Here is a 24,598-nt window from a genome sequence, read left to right as displayed (position 1 = left end):
ATGCCAGAAGAAATACAAGTAATATGCTGTGAAAATTCACAAGATAGATAAATTATTTACAGTTTAGGAGAGTAGGTAAAATATTATGTGTAGTTAACACTAGGGATAGGATTTGTTTGGGATGTTTAGAAATTGGGAAGGTGCAAAAATGTAGGATTAAGGAGAATATTTAGTATTCTAGTTGACCAAAATGTAAGCTTTAGATTACTGGTTAAATACAGTGGTTGAATGCATGCCTTTATTTACTCTTTTTCCTTAAAAGTCATTAAAGTGACAGTAAAGGACTAAAAAGATACAAGCTGCCAAGGACAAAGAGTGCAAAAAGACATAGAGCAGATGAGAGAAACTAGAGTTATGACATATGGAGAGCAAATAGATGGAGGGCTGTTGGCTTGTTTTTAATGTTTATTTTTGAGAGAGAGACAGAGAGAGAGCGAGCGTGTGAGCAGGGAAGGGGCAGAGAGAGAGGGCGAGAGGGGATCTAAAGTGGGCTCCACTCTGACAGCTGAGAGCCCCGTGAGGGGCTTGAACTCAGGAACTGCGAGATCATGATCTGAGCCGAAGTTGGACACCTATTTGTCTGAGTCTTCCACTGAGTCTTCCAGGTGCCCTGGGCTGATAGATTTATTAAAGTGTGGAAAGTGAAGACATAATACCTGCAGAGGGGGAAGCCAAGAAAGAGCATGTCCCCCCACAGAATTCTGGAAGGCCTCAGAATTAGATCACAGGCCCTTGAAGATGGCGTAGGGGATGAAACTAAAAGGAAGGAGAGATGTTGAATTTCTTGCAGGCCGTCACTTAGAACTCAGGAAAGCAGTTGGGTTTGGAAAATAGGAGTGTTGACTGGTAATACTCTGTTTATTAAGTATAAAACACCCCCTAAGAGCCATTCATTTGGTCAGTTGAAGGTTAACAGGACAGAGCAGGGAAAATTGTGAAATAGATGGTTGCTCTAAGTCTGGGGAAGATAGAAGATAAGGTCGTATTTTCATACTCCTCTCTTCTCTTGGGTAAACTCTTTTCTCCTCAGTGGCAAAGCCTTCTCATTTTTAACTCTGGGTTTTCTCTTACACTTACCAAGTCTGCCTTAAATGAAGTATTTGCATGGTGAGTTTTGTCTTTAATTGTGTGTTGTAAGACTGCTCTTGTTAAGACAATTCTAGGCTCATCCACATGATAATGGCCACAGATAGATTTTGTTCACTTTTTTCTGTGTGTGATTATGTGTGTGTGTGTATGTGTGTATAATTAATAAGGGAAACTACTGTTTTCTCTCTACTTTTCTACCATGTTTTCCTCTCTGTTCCATATTGAACATATGCATATATACATAGTCCTCTCTGCTTTTTCTACCAAGAAGTTAAAACTAGATTATCTTACAGCTGCTAGAAATTTTAACTCTTCTACTGATTTTTGCAAGTTCAGAATTAAGATTTACCAGAATAAATCTTCTGGTAATTGATTCATTCAAGAGTGTATTTATTGAAGTTCTCCTATGTCCTAGATATTGCCCTAATACAGGGGATTCAACAACCAAATTTCTGCTTTCATGGAGATAATGAGACTATTTTATGGGACAGTTTGATAAATGAAATAAATATATAAGACTACTTTTTGATAGTGGCAGTCCCGACAGGGGTGAGGTGATAACCTCATTGCATTTCTCTAATGATCAATAATGTTGAACATTGTTTCTTATGCTAGGTGGCCGTTTGTATATTATCTTTGGAGAAATATCTGTTCAAGTCCTTTGCCTATTTTAAAATTGAGTTATTTGGGTTTTTTGTTGTTGTTGTTGAGTTACAGGAGTTTTTTTTATATATTTTGAAGAATAACCCCCTTTCAGCTATATGATTTGCAAATATCTTCTTCCATTCTGTAGATTGCCTTTTCACTTTGCTGACTGTGTCCTTTGATGCACAGAAATTTTTAATTTTGATGTAGTCCAATTTTACCTATTTTGCTTTGGTGCCATGGCTGAGAAATCATTGTCACATCTAATGTCAGGAAGCTTTGTCGTATGTGTTCTTATAAGAGTTAAACTTAGTTAAACTTTTAATCCATTTGGAGATAACTTTTTTGTATATGGTATAAATTAAGGGCTCAACTTCATTCTTCTGCATGTGGATATTTAGTGTTTCCAGTTCCATTTGTTGAAAAGACTATTCTTTCCCCATTAAATGCTCTTGACATTCCACCCTTGTCAAAAAAACATCTGACCATATATGCAAAGATTTATTTTGGGCCCTCTGTTTTATTCCAGTGGCCTGTATGTCTGTCTTTATGTCAGTACTACACTGTTTCGATTAGCGCAGCTTTGTAATAAGTCTTGAAATCAGGAAGTGTGAGACCTCCAACTTTGTTCTTTTTCAAGATAGCTTTAGCTATTCAGGGCCCCTTGAGATTCCATATGAATTTTAGGATGACCTTTTCTGTTTCTCCAAATGTGACATTGGGATTTTGAAAGAGATTGCATTAAATCTGTAAGTTACCATGAGTAGTGTTCATATCTTCACAATACTAATTCTTCCAATCAGTGAACACTGGATGACTTTCCATTTATTTATGTCATTTTAAATTTCTTTCATCAGTGTTTTATTATTTTCAGAGTAGAAGTCTTTCATATCCATGGGGCGCCTGGGTGGCTTAGTCGGTTAAGCGTCCGACTTTCGCTTAGGTCATGATCTCACGGTTCTTGGGTTCGAGCCCCGCGTCGGGCTCTGTGCTGACTGACAGCTCAGAGCCCAGAGCCTGTTTCAGTTTGTGACTTCCTCTCTCTCTGACCCTCCCCTGCTCATGCTGTCTCTTTCTCTCTCTCCTAGAAATAAATAAAAACATTAAAAAAAAAAAAAGTCTTTCATATCCTGGTTAAACTAATTTATAAGTATTTTATTCTTTTTTGAAGCTTTTATAAGTTGGATTTAAAAAATTGTTTTCAGATTTTCATTGTTAATGTATAGAAATGCAGTGATTTTTTTGGGTGTTAATTTTGTAACCCTTGCAACTTTGCTGAATTAGTTTATTAGTGTGTGTTTGTGTGTGTGTGTGTGTGTAATCTTCTGTTTTTTACATGTAAGACCATATTGTTTGTGAGCAGAGATAATTTTACTTCTTCCTTTCTAATTTAGATGCCTTTTATTCTTTTTTCTTGCCTAATTGTCTTAGCTAGGACTGCCAGTACTATGTGGAATAGAAAAAATAGAAAGTCTTTTTTTTTTTTTGCAGAATTTTTTGACTGCAAAAAAATGATGCATCCTTCTATCTTTTTATAGTACAAGGCAGAGTATATGTAATATAAATATGATAAGACTTTAGAAATCCTTATTTTTCTAGTTTGATTTGTTTGAATTGTTACTTGAGAAAAGACTTATTTCTGAGGTTGCTTTCTTATAAGGCTGTTCAGATACCTTTTTTGAAGGTAATCCTTGGTTAAACTGAAGCTATTGCCTTTTAGTAAATGTATTATAGTACTTGCCTTCTGGACTATACTCATATTCTTATTTCAGTGCCCTAAGGATGTATCGTCAGTAGATTAGGTACTTCCAATTTGTTAATATTGTGTGTGTGTGTGTGTGTGTGTGTGTGTGTGTGTGTGTTCGTTATATCATTTACTTTGAGTTGCCAGAATGTTTTTCAGCTTGGCATGTTTTATCAGCTTGCATTTTATCTTATCCTAGCTGTGCTTTGTCTAATCTCCTTGTGCTTAATTTTTCAACTGCAGTTAACTTAAAAGCAGCTATTTTTATATCACATCTTGGTCTCTTCATTTGACATATTTCCTTGATGATTCTTTTTGTACTTAAGATCTAATGCTTAGGCTGAGGTATATTATGGGAGAAATAACTTGATTTCTGAGTCTGGCTGTAAAGTGCTTCAGCAAAACAGGCAAACAGTGGAGTGACGGTATAGACAAAATAAGATTAGTAAAATGAAGAGAGTTGTTGAAACTCAGCAATAGGATACAGGGGGCCCATTATACTATTCTCTCTTTTCTAATGATATTTTTATAAATAAATGTTAAAAAACACATAAAATTATTGTCCAAAATAATAATTCTTCATGCTCTGTTTGAAGGCTGACACTTATTTAAAATATGGCAAAGGGAGGACATTACTTACAATTAACAGTACCTTGATAGTAAGATCATCAAATTTGATAATGCCCTAAATAAAAATAGTCTTTCATATACTATATTCTCTGTACTTAATTTTTCCATTTCATTATTTTGAAAATTTTCAAACTAGAGAAAACTGAAAAGAATAGTGAAGTGAATACCCTTTTACTTATAACCTAGATATACCAGTTGGAAAATGTGGCTCTGTTTGTGCTTTTTGTATAGATGCCCTTACTGATTTTTTTGTCTGCCTGGTCTGTCAATTACTGAGAAAAAGATATAGAAATATCTAACTATAACTATAGATTTTCCTATTTCTTTCATTTTCATTAGTCTTTGCTACACATGTATTGAACTCTGTTATGATGTGCAAGCCCCCTTTGGATGTATTAGGTGTGTTGGTTTACTATGGCTCCTATAACAAGTTCCCACAAATTTGGTTGCCTAACACCAATTTATTCCTTACAGTTCTGGATGTGAGAAGTCTGAAATGTGTGTTATGGAGCTAAAATCAAAATGTTAGAAGGGCTAGTTCTTTCTGCAAGCTGAAGAGAGTCCATTTCCTTGCCTTTTCCAATTCCTAGAGGCTCTCCTATTCCTTGGGTCATGGCTGTGCATCCCATTACCTTTTCTTTCTCTTGGTACCATTCTCACATTGCCTTCTCCTATAGATGTGACCACATCAGACTACCTGTGGCTCCTTCCTTTAAGGACATTTGTGATTACACTGGGCTCACCCAGATAATCCAGGTTAATCTCCCCATTTTAAGATCTTTAACACACTTGCACAGCCCCCTTTACCATGTAAAGTAGCATATTTACAAGTTGAAGATCAGGATATGGCTATGCTTGGGGCATTGTAGATGGTGAAACTCCCTGAACTAACCTACAGATTCAGTGCTGTCCTTCTCAAAATCCCAACTGGTATCTTAGAAGAAATTGACCAGATGATCCTAAATTCATATTGAAATGCACGCAGCCCAGAATAGCTAAACTAAGTTTGAAAAAGGAAAGTCAAAATAAACTTCAAAAAGAACAAAATTGGAGAAACTTCCTGATTTCAAATCCTATCATAGGGTTGCAGTAATTAATATAGTCTGGTAGTGGCATAAGGCATAAAGATCAATGGAGTACAATTTAAAGTCCAGAAATAAACTTCACCTCACAGCGAATTTACTTTTTATACTAAGGTGTAAAGACCCTTCAGTGGGGGAATGAATAGTCTTTTCTAACAAATGGTGCTGGGACAAGTGGATATCCATATGCAAACAAGTGAATTTGCATCTCTTCCTTAAACCATGCGGAAAAGGCTCTCAAAATGTATCATAGACCTAAATATAAGAGCTAACCCAAAAACTCCTAGAAGAAAGCATAGGAGTAAATTTTTCTAACTTTGATTTCTTAGAGATGGCACCAAGAGAATAAGTGACAAAAGAAAAGATAAATTGTATTTCACGTAAATTAAAAACTTTTGTCTATCAAAGGACACCTTCAGGAAAGTGAAAAGCTAAGACATTATCGAGAAAATGAGAAGACAGTCCATAGAATGGGAGACAGTATTTGTTAAGTCATGTATTTGACAAGTTACTTGTATGCAGAATCTATAAAGAATGCCTACAACTTAAAAAAAAAAAAAAAAAAAGACAACCCAACTAAAAAATGGACAAAGAACTTGAATAGACATTTCTTTTTCTTTTTTTAAATGTTTATTTTTGAGAGAGAGAGAGAGAGAGAGAGAGAGAGCACAAACAGAGGAGGGGCAGAGAGAGACACAAACACACACACAATCCAAAGCAAGCTCTAGGCTCTGAGCTGTCACCACATAGCCAGACGTGGGGCTTGAACTCACAAACTGTGAGATCATGACCTGTGTGGAAGTGGACCTGAGCCACTCAGGCACCCCATTGAATGGACATTTTTCAACGGAAGATACACAAATGGCCAATAAGCACACAAAAAGATGCTCAACATTATTAGTCATTACGGAAAGGCAAATCCAAGCCACAACAAAATCCCACTTCATACCACGACCACTTCAAAAAGAAACTCCATGCCTATTAACAGTCACTTCCTATTTCTGGTTCTCCCCCACTAACCCACTCTGCCCCAGCCCTAGACAACCATTAATGTAATTTTCTGTCTCTATGGATTTACCTATTCTGTATATTTAATATAAATAGAACAACACAATTTGTAACTCACTTCTTTCACTTAGCATAATATTTTCAAAGTTCGTCCCTGATGTATCATGTCTCAATACTTTATTCCTTTTTATTGCCAAATAATATTCCGTCTATAGATGAGTATTTATCCACTCATCAGTTGAGGGACATTTAGGTTGTTTCTACTTTTGAGCTCTAAGAATGACGCTGTGAAGTTTCATGCATAAGTTTTTGTGTGGACTATGTTTTCATTCCTCTTAGGTATTAACGGTGGAATTGATGGGGTGTGTGGTAACTCTGTTTAACATGTTGAGAAACTGAAAGTTTAACTAAAATATGACTGTTCTAGGGGTATGTGGGTGGCCTAGTCGGTTGAGTGTCCAACTTCAGCCCAGGTCATGATCTCATGGTTTGTGAGTTTGAGCCCCGCATCGGGCTCTGTGCTGACAACTCAGAGCCTGGAGCTGCTTTGGATTCTGTGTTTCCCTCTCTCTCTCTGCTCCTTCCCCACTCACGCTTGCTCTCTCTCAAAAACAAACGAACATTTAAAAAAAAAATTTTAGGGGCGCCTGGGTGGCTTAGTCGGCTAAGCCTCCGACTTTCGCTTAGGTCATGATCTCACGGTTCGTGGGTTCGAGCCCCGCGTCGGGCTCTGTGCTGGCTGCCAGCTCAGAGCCTGGAGCCTGTTTCGGTCTGTGACTTCCTCTCTCTCTGACCCTCCCCTGCTCACGCTGTCTCTCTCTCTCTCTCCTAGAAATAAATAAAACATTAAAAAAAAAAAATTTTAAAAAAAAAATTTTAAAAATAGACTGTTCCATAAAAATTCTATATAGTATAATTTGTATTTATGTTTATTTATAGCCAATATATTTTAGGTTAAAATTTTGAGTAGTACCTTTAGGAGTATTCTAGTACTTAGTGTCTTTCATTGTACAGTTGGTTTCTTATGCATAGTTTTTGCATTTTTTTTGTAATACAGAGCAGGTAGGCAAGAAATGCTCATGTGGAATGGACACCATGATCTTAACTTTATTAGCAAAATACCTGACTCCTGTACTTTAAGCTCAAATAGCTTTCTGGTTCCACTTTCCTAGCTCCTCTTTACACGGATAATTCCTTCATGGTGAAGATTGTATTCAGTGGCTCAGGAGTTCTTAAGCTAAGAGAATAGGGAGCTTGCTGGCGAGGGGCCAGCGCATGTTGTATGGATTAAATGGCTCATCCTGCAGCTGCTCTGCATGTGCAACCTTGATTGACTTTGATTCCTAATTAACTCATTTGGTCTATAGCTTCAGGCCTAAATCGGGGGTTGACTGAAGATGGGGAAAAATGACTCTTTCAGAGAGAGGATGTATCAGTTTCCTAGGGCTACTCTAACAGTTACCACAAACTGAGTGATTTATGACAACAGAAATTTATTCTCTCACAGTTCTTGAGGCTAAAATTCTGAAATCAAGGTATTGGCAGGCCGGTGCTGCCTCTCAAGGCTCCAGGGGGAAGAATCTTTCCTTGCCTCTTTCAGCTTTCGGTGGTTGCTGGAGACCTTTGGTGTCCTTGGTTTATCGATGCGTCTTTGCCTCTTTCTTCACACGGCCACCTTCCCTGTGGGCCTCTCTGTCTCTATATGACATTCTCCTTTCTGTGTGTCCCAGTTTCCCTCATTTCATAAGGGCCCCAGTCGTTCGATTAAGGCCCACCTTAATACAACTTGTTTCCAACTCGATTACATCTGCAAAGAACCTTTTTCCAAATACAGTAACATTTACAGGCACTAGAGGTTAAGGCTTTACTATATTGTCTTATGGGACACATTTCAATCCATATATGTTTTGTTTCAAAATATATGTAACTATCAAGTTGTGAAATAATTTGTGAGTGCTGCATTTTCATAGAGAGTTAACCTGCAGTGAATTAGGAGCAGTGAAAGCTAAGGAGTAGGAATTATGAAGCTTGGGCCATTGTCAACTTTGATTTCTAGTCTCCTCTCTCGAGTCCCCTGCTAGCGTGCAGCCTCCACTGTTCTCCATACCTCTCTACCCTCAGCCCTGCACGGGGACTCCAGTATGATCTATGTGCATATAGCCTTGCTTTTGGAGAGAGGTTTTAAAGTGTTTATGGTCCAAATGGATGAGGTTACTTTAAGATGAGAGCAATTACCTTTTATGACCAGGCTTGTCAGGTTGGCCCTTCACTGCTTCAGTACAAAACTCAACACACCCATGTGGCTGGTAGTAAGTAGTTAGGGGTGGCGGGGGTATTTTCCTGGGTCTCTGTCCACTGCCAGCTTCTCTAAGTACTTCAGGTTTCCCCAGCTCTCCAGTTCTGAACTGGAGCTCCCCTCCTTACCTGTCACTGTCGGTTCCTAGTGGACGCCAACTGAATCTACTTTAGATCGTTCAAGCAGAAAAGAATAATGAGATTTTAGAGAGAGCATGAGAAGAACAAAGCTTTTGAAGGCTAGAGAATCAAACTTTGGTGTTGAACCTCCAGACAGTTGAAATATTCAGCCACACTTATGGGACTGTTCTGGTAACCTTATTTGTGTCATTTCTCAAATCCTGTCTTTACACTTTAATAATTGTGAAATTGGATAAGATAATTAACTGCTCTGTGTATCAGTTTTGTTGACTGTGAAGTAGAATAGATGACTAAAGGGTTGTTGTTTTAAATGAATAAGTACAGGTTTCTGGGGCGCCTGGGTGGCTCAGTTGGTTAAGTGTCTGACTTCAGCTCAGGTCATGATCTCACGGTTCATGATTTCGAGCCCCACATTGGGCTCTGTGCTGACAGCTCAGAGCCTGGAGCTGCTTCAGATTCTGTGTCTCCCTCACTCTCTGCCTCTCATGTTCTGTCTGTCTGTCTGTTTCTCTCTGTTAAAAATAAATAAACATTAGTTATCTTTTAAAATGATTAATATAAAGGTTTCTGATAACTCTGGACACATAGTGTATTAATTTGCTGTATCAGAGCACGACAAACTGAATGGTTTAAATAATGGAATTTTATGATCACAGTCTGGGGGCGACGTCCAAGATGCCAGTGAGGTTGGTTTCTTCTGACGGCTGTGAAGGAAGAGTCTGTTCTTCGCCTCTCCACTACTTCTGGTGTTTTGCTGACAATCTTTGTGGTTCCTTGGCTTGTAGAAGCATCTCCCAAATCTCTCCATCCTCACATGGCGTTCTCTCTGTGTGGGTGACTATGTCCAGATTTCCCCTTTTTATAAGGGTACCAGTCATTGGATTAGGGGCCTCACTTTAAATAATTACATCTGAAACAACTCTGTTTCTCCATAAGGTCACATTCTGAGGTGCTGGGAGTTAAGCCTTCAACATATTAATTTAGGGGCAGGGGGACACATTTCAACCCATAACACATACAAAGCGCTATATGAATGTTTGGGTTTTTTCGTTGTTGTTTTTTTTTTTTGTAATGCTTTTATTTTTGAGAGAAAGAGGGCACGGGAGGATGTGCCAGTGGGGGAGGGGAAGATAAAGAGGGAGATGGATGTTAATTGTTGTTGTTATTCTGATAACTAGTTGTATTATGGTTGTAATCTTTTTTCTTCAGTGTGTTGCATCTGTATGGATTAGAGAGTAAATATTCCTAGAGTTTAATTTTGTAAACCTCAGTAATTACCATTAATAACCTTCATGTTGTTTCTTCACAGTAAGGACTCTTCATCGTGTGGGTGTGTGATTTTCCTATAGCCATATATTTCCTGTGTTAGTAGAATTCAGATGTAGAATAAAAATTAACATGGTAAAAAGTTATAGCTCCTAAATTGGACAGAAGGAGAGAGCTTGATTCTGTGATCATAGATGTTTACCTAAGAGGTACTGTTTATATCATATGTTTCTGGGTCTTCCTCATCTTGTATATTACTGCATCTTAGTGCTTTATACTATAGAAGTAAGATTCTCTATTGATCCGATATTTAAAGGGATCAACAAAGGACCTCTGTCAGGGGATTTACATGGATTTTGCTTCTTTTTTAAGTATTGCATCTAAACCAGTATGGTGTAATTACTGTGTTTTCTTACATGTGTTCTGTGAGTGCTGGTTCTCTGATATTTTGTGCAATTTGAAGGAACAAAAACAGAGGATAAAGAGATTTGGGAAATATTACATATTATATGCCTCTTTTGGATTTTTCTACTGCCTATTAGTGGTTCTGAGGAGTACTATAGTAAAGAAACCTGTTTTAATTTGTGTTCAGTTTGGCATTTCCTAAATTTGTATATCACAACACCTATTAATATAGTGCAGAGTCAGTGTTTACTAAACATTTAATCTTTTTGAGTGCTAGGATCTGAAAGATTCTAGTATCCATAACTAGGAATTATTTAATTGCCTTTAGGTACTGAGAGTAAAATCTTTTGATATATTAGCTTATTATTAAACCTTTTGGTTCGGGGACTGCCTGGATTATAGTTATGTTTTCTAGTTTATCAGTGTAATTGTTTTTTAAGGTAGGATTGTTGTCTGTTGTCTACAAATGGACAGTACCTAGCACATAGGAGGTATTTAAGTGGCTGAAAGAGAAAATCAAAGTTGTGCAGATCCTTCTTGACATGTAAGATGAAGAGGGAAAATTATTCTCTTGTTGAATAGTCTCTGTAGTTCTGTTTGCTGTATTTCTATTGTACTCTCTCTTCATGAAAAAATAACCCACAGCTTTATTGAGGTATAACTCTATATAATAACCTGCACATGTTTAAATTTTGCAATTTGATGGGGTGTCCGAGTGGCCCACTCAGTTGAGCATCCAACTCTTTTTTTTTTTTTTTAATTTATTTTTAAAAATTTACATTGAAGTTATTTAGCTCATAGTGCAATAATGATTTCAGGGGTAGAATCCAATGAATCATCCCCTGTGTATAACACCTAGTGCTCATCCCAACAAGTGTCTTCCTTAATGCCTCTTGCCGATTTAGCCCCTCCCCCCGCCCACAACCCCTCCAGCAACCCTCCATTTGTTGTCTATATTTAAGAGTCCCTTATGTTTTGTCCCCCTCCCTGTTTTTATATATATATTTTTTGCCTCCCTTCCCTTACGTTCATTTGTTTTGCATCTTAAATTCTGCATATGAGTGAAGTCCTATGATATTTCTCTTTCTCTGCCTAATTTTGCCTAGCAAAATTCACTCTAGTTCTATCCATGTTGTTGCAGATGGCAAAATTTCAGTCTTTTTTATTGCTAACACTCCATTGTTTATTTTTACACACCATATTTTCTTTATCTTTTTATCTGTTGTTGGATATTTGGGCTCTTTCCATACTTTGGCTATTGGTGATAGCGCTGCTATAAACATTGGGGTGCATGTGCCCCTTCGAAACAGCACACTTGTATCCTTTGGATAAATACCTAGTAGTATGATTGCTGGGTTGTAGTTTTGTTTTTAATTTTTTGAGGAACATCCATACTATTTTCCAGAGTGAGCTTCTGACTCTAGAATTTGGCTCAGGTCATGGTCCTAGGGTCGTGGAATCGAGGCCCTAGTTGGGCTCTGCACTGGGCATAGAGCCTGCTTAAGATTCTCTCTCTCTCTCTCTCTCTCTCTCTCTCTCTCTCTTTCTCCCCCCTCTCCTCTCTCCCCCCGCCCTCTCTACCTCTCTCCCTCTCTCTCTCCCTCTCCCCCTCCCCCCCGCCACTCTCCTCTGCTGATGCTTTCTCTTTCTTCTAAAATAAATAGACATTGAAAAATAAATTGTGTATTTTGATAAATTTTACATGTTTTATATGCTGAGAAACCACCAACACAATCAAGATAACAAACACATTCTTTATCTCCAAAAGTTCCCATGTCAGGACTCCCTCCTACTCACCCTGAAATTCCCTCCCATCCCCAGGGAACTACTGACCTCCATTCTAGCTTGCACTTTGTAAAATTTTATAAATAGAATCCTACAATATGTGCTCCTTTTTTGTTTTTCGTTTTGTTTTGTCTGGCTTCTTTCACACAGCATGAATGTTTGAGAGTCATCTATATTGTTTGTGGTGTAATGTTACTCATCAGATTCCTTTTTTAATCTTTTAATACTTTGGTTTCTTTAGTGATATCATCTCTCGTCCTGATATTGGTAATTTGTGTGTGTTCTTTTCTTTTTTTCTTACTTACCTAGAGGTTTTCAATCTTATTTATCTTCTAGAAGAATCTGCTTTTGGTTTCCTTGATATTCTCTATAGTTTTAGATTTCTGCTTTGTTCATTATTTCATTTATTCTGCTTGTTCTGGGTTTTGTAGGTTCTTTCCTAGTTTTTTAGAGGTGGAAACAAAGTTTACCTATTTGAAAATTTTCTTTTTGTCTGATATAGGTCATTAGTTTCATAAATTTCCATCTAAGTATTGCTTTAGCTGTATCCTATCAAATTTATTTAGTATAAAATGTTTTCTCTTTTTAGTTTCCTCTTTGATGATTTTTTTTCAAAGAAGTTACTTTGTTTTGAATATTTAGAATTTAGAGTTTGAATGTTTAGAATTTTTAGGGATTTTTTTGTTACTGACTTCACATTATTCCGTTCTGCTCAAAAAACATTATGTTGAATGAACTGAGTCCTTTTGAAATTTATTGAAACTTGATTTGGGCCCAGAATGTTGTCTTATTTGGTAAATAACGCTTGTACCCTTGAAAAGAATGCGTTTCCTGATGTTGGGTGGAATATTCTTTACGTATCAGTTGGGTCCAGTTGGTTGGTGATGTCATTCAGGTCTCCCAGGCCTTTGATTTATCTTTCCTTCTTGTTCATCAACTCAAATGAAAAGGGGTATAATCTCTCACTGTTTTCCAATTGGATCATTTCTCCTGGCAATTCTATGAGTTTCTTCACTGTGTATTTTGAATCTCTTTTATTAGGGGCATAAGTGTTTAAGAATATGATGACTTTGATGATGTAGCCTTTTTATTATGAAATGATAATACCTTCTTATTTTTTGCTTTGAAATCTCCTTTAAAAATTATTAATACAATCAATCCAGGAGTTTTTGATTAGTATTAGCTTTTATATATCTTTTTCTGTCATTTTACTTTCAGCTTAATTGTGTCTTCATGTTTTCAGTGGGTTTTTTACAGGCCTTATATGATTTGGTCTTTTTTTAAAATGTAGTTTTATAATTTCTGCATTATAATTGGAATGTTTACACAGTTTAGATTTTATTTCATTATTGGTGTGATTGGGTTTAATGCTACCATCTTGCTAATTGTTTTCAGTTTTGTATCATCTGTTTTGTATTGGTTTTGTTTATGTATCGTCTGTTCATTGCATTGCTTCCCTTTTTTTCTGCTTTGGAGTATTTTTTTTTATGAGACATTTTATTCATTTGTTGGCTTATTCACTGTAAAATCTTTATGTTATTTTTATTTGTTGCTTTAGGTTTTCAAGTAAGCACTTTAAATTATCAAAATTTATTTTCCTTGTATTCTAAGAAAAAACTGTGCTTGATCATGATGTATTGTTCTTTTTATGTATTCATATATTTGCTAATATTTTGTTGAGGATTTTGGATCTATGTTTTTGAGGCAGATTGTTCTGCAGGTTTATTACTAGTAATTTTAAAATGTCATTGGCTTTTTATCAGGCTAATCAGATTTGCTAATATTTTGAGAATTTTTGTGTCTGTGCTCTTTAAGGGAGGGGTACTATTTGTCATGGTCTTTTTTGTTTTGTTTTGTTTTTTTGGTCTTATTTTGGGAAGTATTCTTGTGTAGAATTGGATAACTCCTTTTTTCGCTGACAGTGAAACCACCTGGGCTTATAGATGTCTAATTTAGAATGCGCTGAATACAAATTCAATTTTTTTAAAGTTTTTATTTATTTCAAGAGAGTGAGAGAAAATGTAAGCACAGGGGAGGGGCAGAGAGAGGAAGAAAGAGAATCCCAAGCACGTTTGCACTGTCAGTGCAGAGCCTGATGTGGGACTTGATCCCACAAACTGTGAGATTGTGACCTGTGTCAAAATCGAGAGTCAAGACGCTTAACCAACTCAGCCACCTCAGCGCCCTGACTCAAATTCAGTTTTTTAAATAGAGATCTATTCAGATTACCTTATAAGAGTTCTGATGGTTGGTTCTAAGTTGTAGTGTCACTCATAGTATTCCTCTAGCCTTTCAATGCTGTGAGGTCTGTAGTGGGATCTTTTTTTTCACCTTGTGTATTGGTGATTTCTTCTTTCTTGGTTGGTCTTAACTAGGGCTTTGTTAATTTTATTGACACTTGAAAAGAATTAACTTTTGTTTTGATTGATTTTCTGTTATTTTTGTTTTCAATTTCATTGATTTTTTTCCTTGTTTATTCTGTTCTCCTTTTTTGTTTATTTTGCTTTTTTTTCCGTTTCTTAAGGCAGTAGGTTACATTATTGATTTGAGACATTTTTTCTTTCTAACTACACATTTTTTAAAAAAACCCACACATTTAGTGTTATTAACTGCCGCCTTAGTTGAATCCCAAAGATTTTGCTGTTGTGTTTTCATTTTCATTCAGTTCAATATGTTTTGGAAAAAACTCCTCTGAGAGCCTTTGTGAGCCATTGATCATTTAGAAATGTTTTGTTTAGGGGCGCTTGGCTGGCTCCGTCAGTAGACCATGTGACTCTTGATCTCAGGATTGTGAATTTAGGCCCCATGTAGGGTGTGGAGATAACTTAAAAAAATCCTTTAGAAATGTGTTCATTTACAAACATTTGGAAAATTTAGTTCTTTTTCTATTATTCTTGGTTTGATACCATTATGATCAAAGAGCTTATTTTGTGTGATTTCAGTAATTTTAATTTTGAAATGTTTGTTTTATGCCCCAGGACGTGCGCTGTCTTAGTTAACATCCCAGGTGTAGCTGAATAGACTGTGCTCTCTCTGTGGAGTGAGTGCTCTGTGTGGCGTCACGTAGGTCCCCTTGGCTTTGGTGGTGGTTGTCTTCTGTTGTTCGTTTTTAAAATCCTTGCTGATTTTATTTAGGGCTTCTTCACTTATTAAGGGAGGGACATTGACACTTCTGCTCGGGTACCTAATAGAAGGTAGTCACTGAAACACCCGACATCTCTTGGCAGTAAAGGAGGTTTTGTATAAATCTATGTTTTAGAAAGCCCTGGAAGCAGGGAGGGGCAACAACTGAGCCCAGAAGAAAGATAAAAACACACTCTTTTCCGGGCCCGGGCAGTGCTTGTGTTAGCTGAAGCAGACAGAGTAACCCTAGGGAAGAAAAACTAAGCCTTCTTTTCAAGTGAGGTTTTTCCCTCATCTTGCAATGAGAGCCAGGGGGAAAAAAAAGTAAACCTTTTGATGCCAAATTTCCATGAAGCTTTGAGGAACAAGAAAGATCAACACACCCTGAGAACTGTTTCAGACTGGAAACCTAAAAATCCAACCCAACGAGCTCACTTAAGCCTGATGATAGTCTGTGCGTAGTTTTGGCAGTGAGATCAATTAAGGCTTGGTTAGAAAAGTACAAATTTTAACATTAATACTTTTATCATTTATAATACTGAACTTAAGAGTAGTTGTTTTTTAAGGCCTTTCTCCCTCCCTCCATGGAAAAAAATGGTTAGCAGTTAATGCCTCATTTATAAAAATAGTAACTTAGTTACATGTAGTTCTTGATTTTTTACAAAATATTCTTGTGCATATTATCTCATTTGATCCATACAAGCCTGAGAGATTGTTTTAAATGTTGTTTTGTTTGTTTTTTTAAATTTCTGAAAGAGATAGTGTGAGCAGGGGAGGGTCAGAGAGAGCGGGAGACACAGAATCTGAAGCAGCTCCAGGTTCTGACCTGTCAGCACAGAGCCCGACGCGGGGCTCGAACCCATGAACCGTGAGATCGTGACCTGAGCTGAAGTCAGACACTTAACCCACTGAGCCACCCAGGCGCCCCTTTATTCCTTATGTCATCGTTTCTACTTTTGTACAAATATGCATTACTTTTTTCTAATTTTGCTTTATAATTTCATTATGTTTTATACATTCCCAAAATTACTCTGCAATTACACAACATTTTTCTTTAATATTTTTTCCCTAAAAGCATGTTTTGCCCTCAGATTCAACGTATCTACTTAAATATGATTAAAATCTGTCATATAGTAAAACAAGACACTTGTTATGTGTAGAGTAAGAAGATGAAAATCAAAATTTGTGTGTAGTTGTCTGTGCTGGAGTTTTGTTGGACGTTTTGATTTCTACTTGCTCTAACTTGACATATTTTCTAATGTTTCTTTAGTGAAAAAATTATTTTTTTTAAATGAACAGAGATGAGGCAGCTGGCTGGCTCAGTCTGTAGAACATGTGACTTTTTGTTTTGTTTTGTTTAATATTTTATTTATTTTTGAGAGAGAGGGAGAGAGTAGGGGAGGGGCAGAAAGAAAGGGAGACACAGACTCCGAAGCAGGCCCCAGGCTGTCACCACAGAGCCTGACATAGGGCTGGAACCCACAAACTGTGAAATCATGACCTAAGCCAAAGTCAGATGCCTAACTAACTCAGGCATCCAGGTGCCCCTTAACACGTGATCTTGGGGTTGTGAGTTCAGGCCCCATGTTCTGCACAGAACTTACTTAGAAAAACACAAAACTACAGCCAACAAAGAAAAAACAAACAACCGAGGCAGCCACACAAAATGAACAGAGAGATAGGGGTGACAGAGTCTCTGTGTCTTGACTGTCTCATATTGTTTGCAAATAGCAAATAAAGATCCTGTGATAATATTGTTATTATCATCATTATTGATTTGAGTACCTTCAGTAATTAGAGGTCCAGTTCTCATTGTTGATTGGATAAGTTAATTCCATCAGTACTATAACTGTGCTGCATCCATGTTGTTCGGTGGTGTTTTATGGCTGTCATTTGCCTGGTTTTAATTTAAATTTGTTGTTTAGCTCAGTATTCTCTATTAGTGGTGTTTTCTTTATATAACCTCAAGTATGGTAGCAAAGAAGATTGATGTTCCATTATGAATTAAAATGAGCCATTGTGATAAGCCCTTACCATGATTTAAAATAAAATATGACTTACCTTGATTTAAAGATAAAATTTTTACAGAACAGATTTTAAAATCACAGCTTTCGTCTTCTGATTATTATTCACCAGTTTGCCAGATAGTACTGCCTTGCTTTTGTGAAAGACATGCTTTAGTCTGAAGTTTATAAATAATCAGGGTTATGTAGCAGAATCAAAGGTAGAACTTTTTAGATACTATAATTATATGATTGTATTCTGCAAATAGCCTCAAAAAGTAATATATAAATAACTGAAAATGAAATCATTAAACTGGAGAAATACTCACAGCAAGTATGATGGATAAACAGTGAATATTAATATATAATTAGTACAGAGCAATATAAGAAAAAGATAAGGGAGTAAAATTATTTAGAGATTCTCAAAAAGAAATACAGCTAGTAAAAAATGGTTATTTAGCTTCATCATTTAAAAATCCTATCGAACTATCCATAAGAACATACTTTCTTCTAGCAGCATATAAAATGTTCAAAGAAGTTAATAGCCAGTACTATTTATGGTTAAGAGACTCTTGTAGTTTACTGGAAAGAAAAAAAGTATAGAATGTAGAGTCATTTTGTAAACTAGTTTGATAATTTGTATCTATAAACATAAAAGTATAACTTTGAGTCAATAATTCTGTCTTTATTTCCCAAGGGTAGAATTATAGATATTAAAATTTTTATACGTATTTATGATAAATAATTATTCTATCTTAAGTAAATGGTTAAGTAATTTTTGGTTCATTTATTTGGTGAAATATTGGGCAGGTATCAAAAATTGATATTTATAAGGACTATAATAGTATGGGTGAATGCTTATAACATTGTTAATAAAGAACACATTGTAAACAAGTGTAATAACAAATAAAAGCTAGAACAAAACGACTCGTGGGCATATTAAAAAGGAGGATAAGATTTTAAAGGAATATAGTAGACTTTAATTTTCAATTTTAAGCACAACCAAGATTTTAAGTATTTTAGGAACATCTGAAGGTTGCTTGAAATTTCTCGGAGGCACATATCTGAATTGTGCTCTTTGCAAAGTTGGTGTGTAGGAGGGAGTCACTTTCATTGGTAAGTGACTATAGCCAGCTGCCCGGTTCCTGTATGTCAGTTTTTGCTTTTTTTTGCTCTTTCTCAGATAAACATCCAGGGGGAGGATACATGCTATTTTGGTGCTACTTGAGAATTTGAAGATTCATAAATTTCTCAGACATGATCATGTATATTCCAGTGATCCACTTGGCTGTTGTGGCCTTTGTGTTGTGAGGTTATATAATTACCCACCTTTTGAAATGTTTTTGCAGTTTGCAAAAAATCTTTGATGAACATATCTTTAAAAGGAAAATATAGGACTTTATCCAGTTACCAGTTAATAATCCAAGCATTAAACTCTAAACGAGACAGTTATCTTTTGTTTTTCTTTCAGTGACGTATCTTCTGTTCATCTCATCCAGACTTTGTCCTTTTACCTCTGGAAGTTCACTTTGGTTATTACCTGATCCTTGTCTTTACTGACATGTTCATTCTTTTCTCCTTTTGAACATCTGAAATACAGTTATAACTGTTGTAATGTCCCTGTTTATAATCCTGTGATCTGTACCAGTGGCTCATACTTACTTAATATTTGATGGAAAAATATAAAAAGCAAAAACCACATTTTTAATATGTGTAAGATATAAATACTACCCATCAAGTTTAAGAATACTGTAATTAATTTATAAGCGTGTTGTATTACCTATCTCTCCTAACTCTTCTAAATGTTGTTAATGTTTGTATGTCTTCCTAATCTAGCATAATCTTGCACATCTTAATATAAATCACCTCTTGGTGTGTGTATTTTTTGAAAACTTGTTCTTCTTCCTTAATGATATGTGCTGAGAGACATCATTATTGATGTGTATACCTGTCATTGTTTATTTTTTACTCCTCTACAGTAGTATTTTGAGTGAATACTATGTTTTACTTCTCTCTTCTCCAGTTAATGGTCATTTTGGTTGTTTTCATCTTTGTTTTATTTTTAACAATGCTGTTAGGAACATTGTAGATGTCTTCCAACGTACATACATAAGAATTTCTCCGGGTTATGTGCCTGCAAACTATATATTTTGGTCATAGGGTATTTGTTTGGAATCTTATTAGATTATCCCCAATTGATTTTCAAAGTGGTTTAAAGATTACTTATTCCCATAAGCAGAGTCACTGATTGAGACGATGAGAATTCTGTTATTCTCTTAGGCTAGCCACTGTATTTTAATTTTAAGTGATTTTTTCTTTATTTTCCATTTACTCTTACTTTAATTTGTTCTGAAAATTACACATGCATATCATACTCGAATAGTTGTACAAAGTTTGTTATTAAAAGGTAACAATCCTCTGCTACATTTACTTTTCCCCACAGGCAGTCATTCTAACATTTTTGCTGATTCCTTTGGTATTTATCTCCATATCTCTAACTATCCTGCCCTTATTTCCAACTGGTTAATTTGTTAAAAGCTTCTTTGGCTTCCCAAAAAGAAGCATGAAGATTTAGCCTCTTTCATTTCTTCTGGTTTTGAGCACCATCCTAACTTTACACATGAACTCTTCCCTCATTTCTTTTTCCCCAAATCAATAATTTAGTACTAACATTGTTATGAATAGTAAATGCAGAACCGAATCATGGAGCAAACTATAATTACCCTTCCTTTTGTTTCTTTTAAACAAAGGAAGATGATGGTAGAGGAAGAGGCAGTAAGGATTTTGGAATCAATAAGGAGGATTTGTGTTGCAAAATAGAAAGAGAAATTGTTAGCTAACAGGAAGCCGTAGATTCCTGAGTGGGAGAGGAACATGAGAACATTTCCTCCGCCAGCCATGTGTAGTACTGATTAGAACACTGAAAGCCTATTAAGATGACACCCATAAAACCTAGTAGCCATTCTTATGCCATTGAGATACTGGGTTCATCTTAAGACCAAAGAATAAAAAGACATGGGCAATCCCAGGAAATAATATAAGAACCAATCACTGAAATCAAGTGATTGGCTGGGGTCAAAGCATATGAAGTTTATTCTAAAGTTTTAGTATCTTAGACCAGGACAGTGATAATAGGGGTAACCAGAATTTATTTTTTAGTACCTTAAATTTCAAAGAATTGTGTACGTTTGACAAAAACTTGTTTATGTTCATATTACCCATCCTCTTGATACCTGGATCAGGTGTTTTGGTTGAATTCCTTTTCCTCTGATATTAGATTAAACTTATTTCAATTGAATTAAAGGATGAGCATTATCATTTCTTTTCTATCAAAATTAGTCTCACTATTTTCTCATATCTAAGAGGATGATAAATATGTTAAATCCAAATGATCACTTTAGTTTTGTCATACGTATATTTCATGCTCATGCATGAAATAGGTATTAGTACTAAATGGCTAGAAAGAGAATTCTGGCTGTGTAGTCCACATTTATTAAGGTTCAGTTATTAAACTGTGTTTAATGCTGGCATATTTCCAAATTTGGCCTGTTAGCACATTTTATATATTTTTAAAATGTTCCTCTTTTTATTAAACCAGGATATGATTTTTTTTTAAAGCTGTCATTGTTATAACCTGGCTTTATCTAATCCCCTGAATGGTTAATTCTGATGTGATTTTTACATCTTTATTCTTTCACCAAGCAAATTTGAAGACTGTAGGAGGAATATTACCTATCCTTTGAATGTAAGGTTTTCTTTCTGAGGTGTCTGGGATTGGCCTGGGTTGATCTAGTGAGAAGATTCAAGTCAGACCTGGATTTAAATTGTTCTTTGCTGCCTAGTAGCCAGCTGAATTTGTTAATAATTTAATAATAATTCTAGCAAGGTTGTTTAGAAAATTACAAAAAATGGATGCATACATTAAAATAATAAAAAGACATTTTGTGTCCAATTTAATGCCCCTCACATACTATGTGTTCAAAAATTATAGTTATTTTTATTGGAATCATCATCATCTTTTTGTCCTTGGCTCCAGTCCCTAGATGTGCTTCACAAAGAACAGATGTAAAAAGACTGAAACACTGAAAGCGATTGGGTGTGATAGTTAATCGGGAGGGCAGAATTCAGTGTAATCCCTTCACTCTCCTATAGATGGGTGGATGGGTGGTGCTGCTACATTTTTTTTCTGTTGTCCCTGCTACCCACCCCCACCCCCACCATTTGTTCACTTACCTCTTTTTTTGTGAAGTAATCAGTAAGGAAAATAATAGGGTGTTTGCTCCCTTCCAGCCAATAGAATCCTTTGTTCTTCCACATGTAGCATGTATTTTGGTTACTTTTTAGAATAGCTCTAAATATACTGTGGTTCAGCAGGGGATGGGGCAGTGGGAGAGGGAAGTGGTTACATAATGTGTTGTTTACCTTAAAAAGGTGAACAAGGTGTTGGAATGAATAATTTTATTCTTTATCCCCTACTAGATGGTAGACTTTGTAAAGATACACAATGTGTTTACTTTTTCTTTTTGTTCCCACAACACCTAGCATAATGCATTTTATCTTTCAGTGGTTATAACTTTGGGCTTTTTCTTCCCATCTTAGAGTTTGCTACTTTGGGTCAGAATTTAGGTCTGATTCATTTCTGTGGTGTTAGAGACATGTTCCTGGAAAGAACCTTAGGCTTTATGTAGTCTAGCTTTTCATTTTCAAATAAAGTAACTGGTACCAAAGATTGCAAGACTTACATTCAAAAACATATATGGAAGAAATAGAGTTAGAATCCAGCTGTATCTCTTACTCATAGTATCCTTTCTTTTTTTGTTTAACTTCCCTAGATAACAGGAAAAAAGAAACATACTGATAACCAGCTTGAAAAGAAAATAATACTTAATTTCTGTTGTATGTCTGTAGTTTTTTTAATTGATTTTTTAAAAATGTTTTTAATGTTTGTTAATTTTTCAGAGAGACAGAGAGAGAATGAGACAGTGAGCATGAGTGGGGGAAGGCAGAGAGAGAGAAGGAGAGAATCCCAAGCAGACTCTGTGCTTACAGCACCGACGTGAGGCTCTATCCTGCGAACTGTGAGATCTTGACCTGAGCCAAAACCAGGAGTTGAACACTCAATAGACTGAGCTACCCAGGTGCCCTCAGTTTCTGTAGTTTGATTCTATATTGTCTAGTAAGAATTTTTAGGGTAAACATAGCCTTTCCTCGATCATTATGATGGCTGAGGTCAAATGGAGTTTCCTCAAAATTATCTGAAAAATTTTAAAATTAAAAAATCCAGTGTGGAGTTTGGTGAGTTCCTTATAGATTCTGGATATTAACCCTTTATCTGATATGTCATTTGCAACTATCTTTTCCCATTCCGTCAGTTGCCTATTAGTTTTATGGATTGTTTCCTTTGCTGTGCAGACGCTTTTAATCTTGATGATCCCAATAGTTTATTTTTGCTCTTGATTCTTTTGCCTAAGTGTCCATCAACAGACGAATGGATCAAGAAGATCTATACCATGGAATACGACATGGCACTGAGAAGGAATGAAATCTGGCCATGTGTAGCCACATGGATGGATCTTGAGGGTGTTATGCTGAGCGAATTAAGTCAGGCAGAGAAGGACAAATATCATATGTTTGCACGTATAGGAGGATTAGGAGGAACTTAACGGGGGGAGGGAGGCAAACCATGAGAGACTCTTGAATTCTGAGAACAAACTGAGGACTGATGGGTGTGTGTGGGGGGGTTATGGGCATGGAGGAGGGCACTTGTGGGGATGAGCACTGGATGTTATATGGAAACCAACTTGACAGTAAACTATCAGTAAAAAAAAAAATAAAAAGAGAGGAAAAAAATAAAAAAATTTTAAAAATCAGTAAAAAATTTTTTGGAATTATAATCTACCCTACATTTACGTCATAGAGTGATGTATAAAGTCATTTGACATTTATTAGCTTATTTTGTTTCTGATGATAGTCTTAGAAGTTATGTAGAGCACGACATATCTTGTTGGCATTTTACAGATGAAAAAATGGAGCTCAGTGAAGCTATGTCTTGTGACTGTGATCACCTAGTGAGTAATTTATGAGGTATATTCCTAAACCCGTAAAGGTTTAAAGGTTTTTAAGACTTCACTGTGGTAAGCCAAAGTACCTTTAGATATACACATTAAAAAAATGCTCATAGATGAGGTATGATTAGCAATAACCACTATTCAGCTGCCCTTTTACTTCATTTCTTTTTGTCACCTTGTGTAGAACTAACTGTGTGTGCCATGTGCAGTCAGCAGGTATCTGAGTGCTGCTAAGCGGTTAGTGAGCATTGTATGGGAGCTTGAATTTCGACTGGGTGCACTATGACTCTACGTACAAAATGATAATTTGTAAGTGTTAGCAGTGTGCTTTAATAAGACTTTAAAATTCAGTTCCAATTAAGAGAATTCAGTGAAGAACTCATTTGATATTCTGTTGAGTAACTAGAAAACAAAGTACTGTTCTATCTAAAGCAATTTAATTTTTTAGAAATAATTCATTTTGTTAAAATAGAAAATAGAGTTTTACGGGGCACCTGGGTAGCTCAGTCAGTGAAATAAGTGTCTGACTCTTGATTTCAGCGCAGGGCATGATCTCACTGTTCTTGAGACTGAGTCCCAGATTTGGCTCCACGCTGACAGCACACAGTCTGCTTGAGATTCTCTCTCCCTCTCTTTCCTCCTCCTCCCCCATGCATGCATATGTGCACACTCTCAAAAATAAATAAACTTTAAAAAATTGAGAATAGAGTTTTAGAACTGTGTCTATGCTGCTTAACGAAATCTTGACCTTAATTTTTAGCACTTTATTTAACTTAGCTATGTCTAAGATTGAGTCAGAAAATAAAGGGGTGCCTGGGTGGTTCAGTCAGTTAAGTGTCTGGCTTTGACTCTGGTTATGATCTCACGGTTTGCCAGTTCAAGCCCTGCTTCAGGCACTGTGCTGACAGCTTCGAGCCTGGAGCCTGCCTTCGGATTTTTTCAGAGAGGTAGAGAGTCTCCCTCTCTCTCTGTTCCTCTCCTACTCGTGCTTTGTCTGTCTGTCTGTCTCTCTGTCTCTGTCTCTCTCAAAAATAAACATTAAAGAAATTAAAAATATAAAAACATGATAAATAGTTTTCTCAAATTCTAAGTATGCAGAGACAACTATTGTTAACATCTTGGTAGAGATCTTTTCATGCTTATTGCTCTGTATATGTAATTCTAGAAGTAGGGTATAATTTTATAAATAGAATTATGTCTGATTCCATAAATAGTTAATTGTGTAAATTTTTTATTCAGTGACATCATGAAAACCCTTCAGTGTAAGTTGCTGTTAAGTCTGCATAATCATATAAACCTGCAGCGTTTTAAGTG

The 24,598-nt window shown here is 36.1% G+C and overlaps 1 protein-coding gene across 5 annotated transcripts in view; it reads left to right on the top strand.

Moving 5' to 3' along the window:
• COG5 (component of oligomeric golgi complex 5) overlaps positions 1–24,598 on the top strand; it is a 302,803-nt gene that overhangs the window by 105,759 nt on the left and 172,446 nt on the right. The window lies entirely within an intron of this gene.

This window comes from Hyaena hyaena, unplaced genomic scaffold, assembly GCF_003009895.1.
Source record: "Hyaena hyaena isolate Hyena2069 unplaced genomic scaffold, ASM300989v1 scaffold_294, whole genome shotgun sequence".
Lineage (NCBI taxonomy): Eukaryota > Metazoa > Chordata > Mammalia > Carnivora > Hyaenidae > Hyaena > Hyaena hyaena.
The sequence above is the reverse complement of the archived record's forward strand: the minus strand, read 5'-3'. Positions and strand labels throughout refer to the sequence as shown.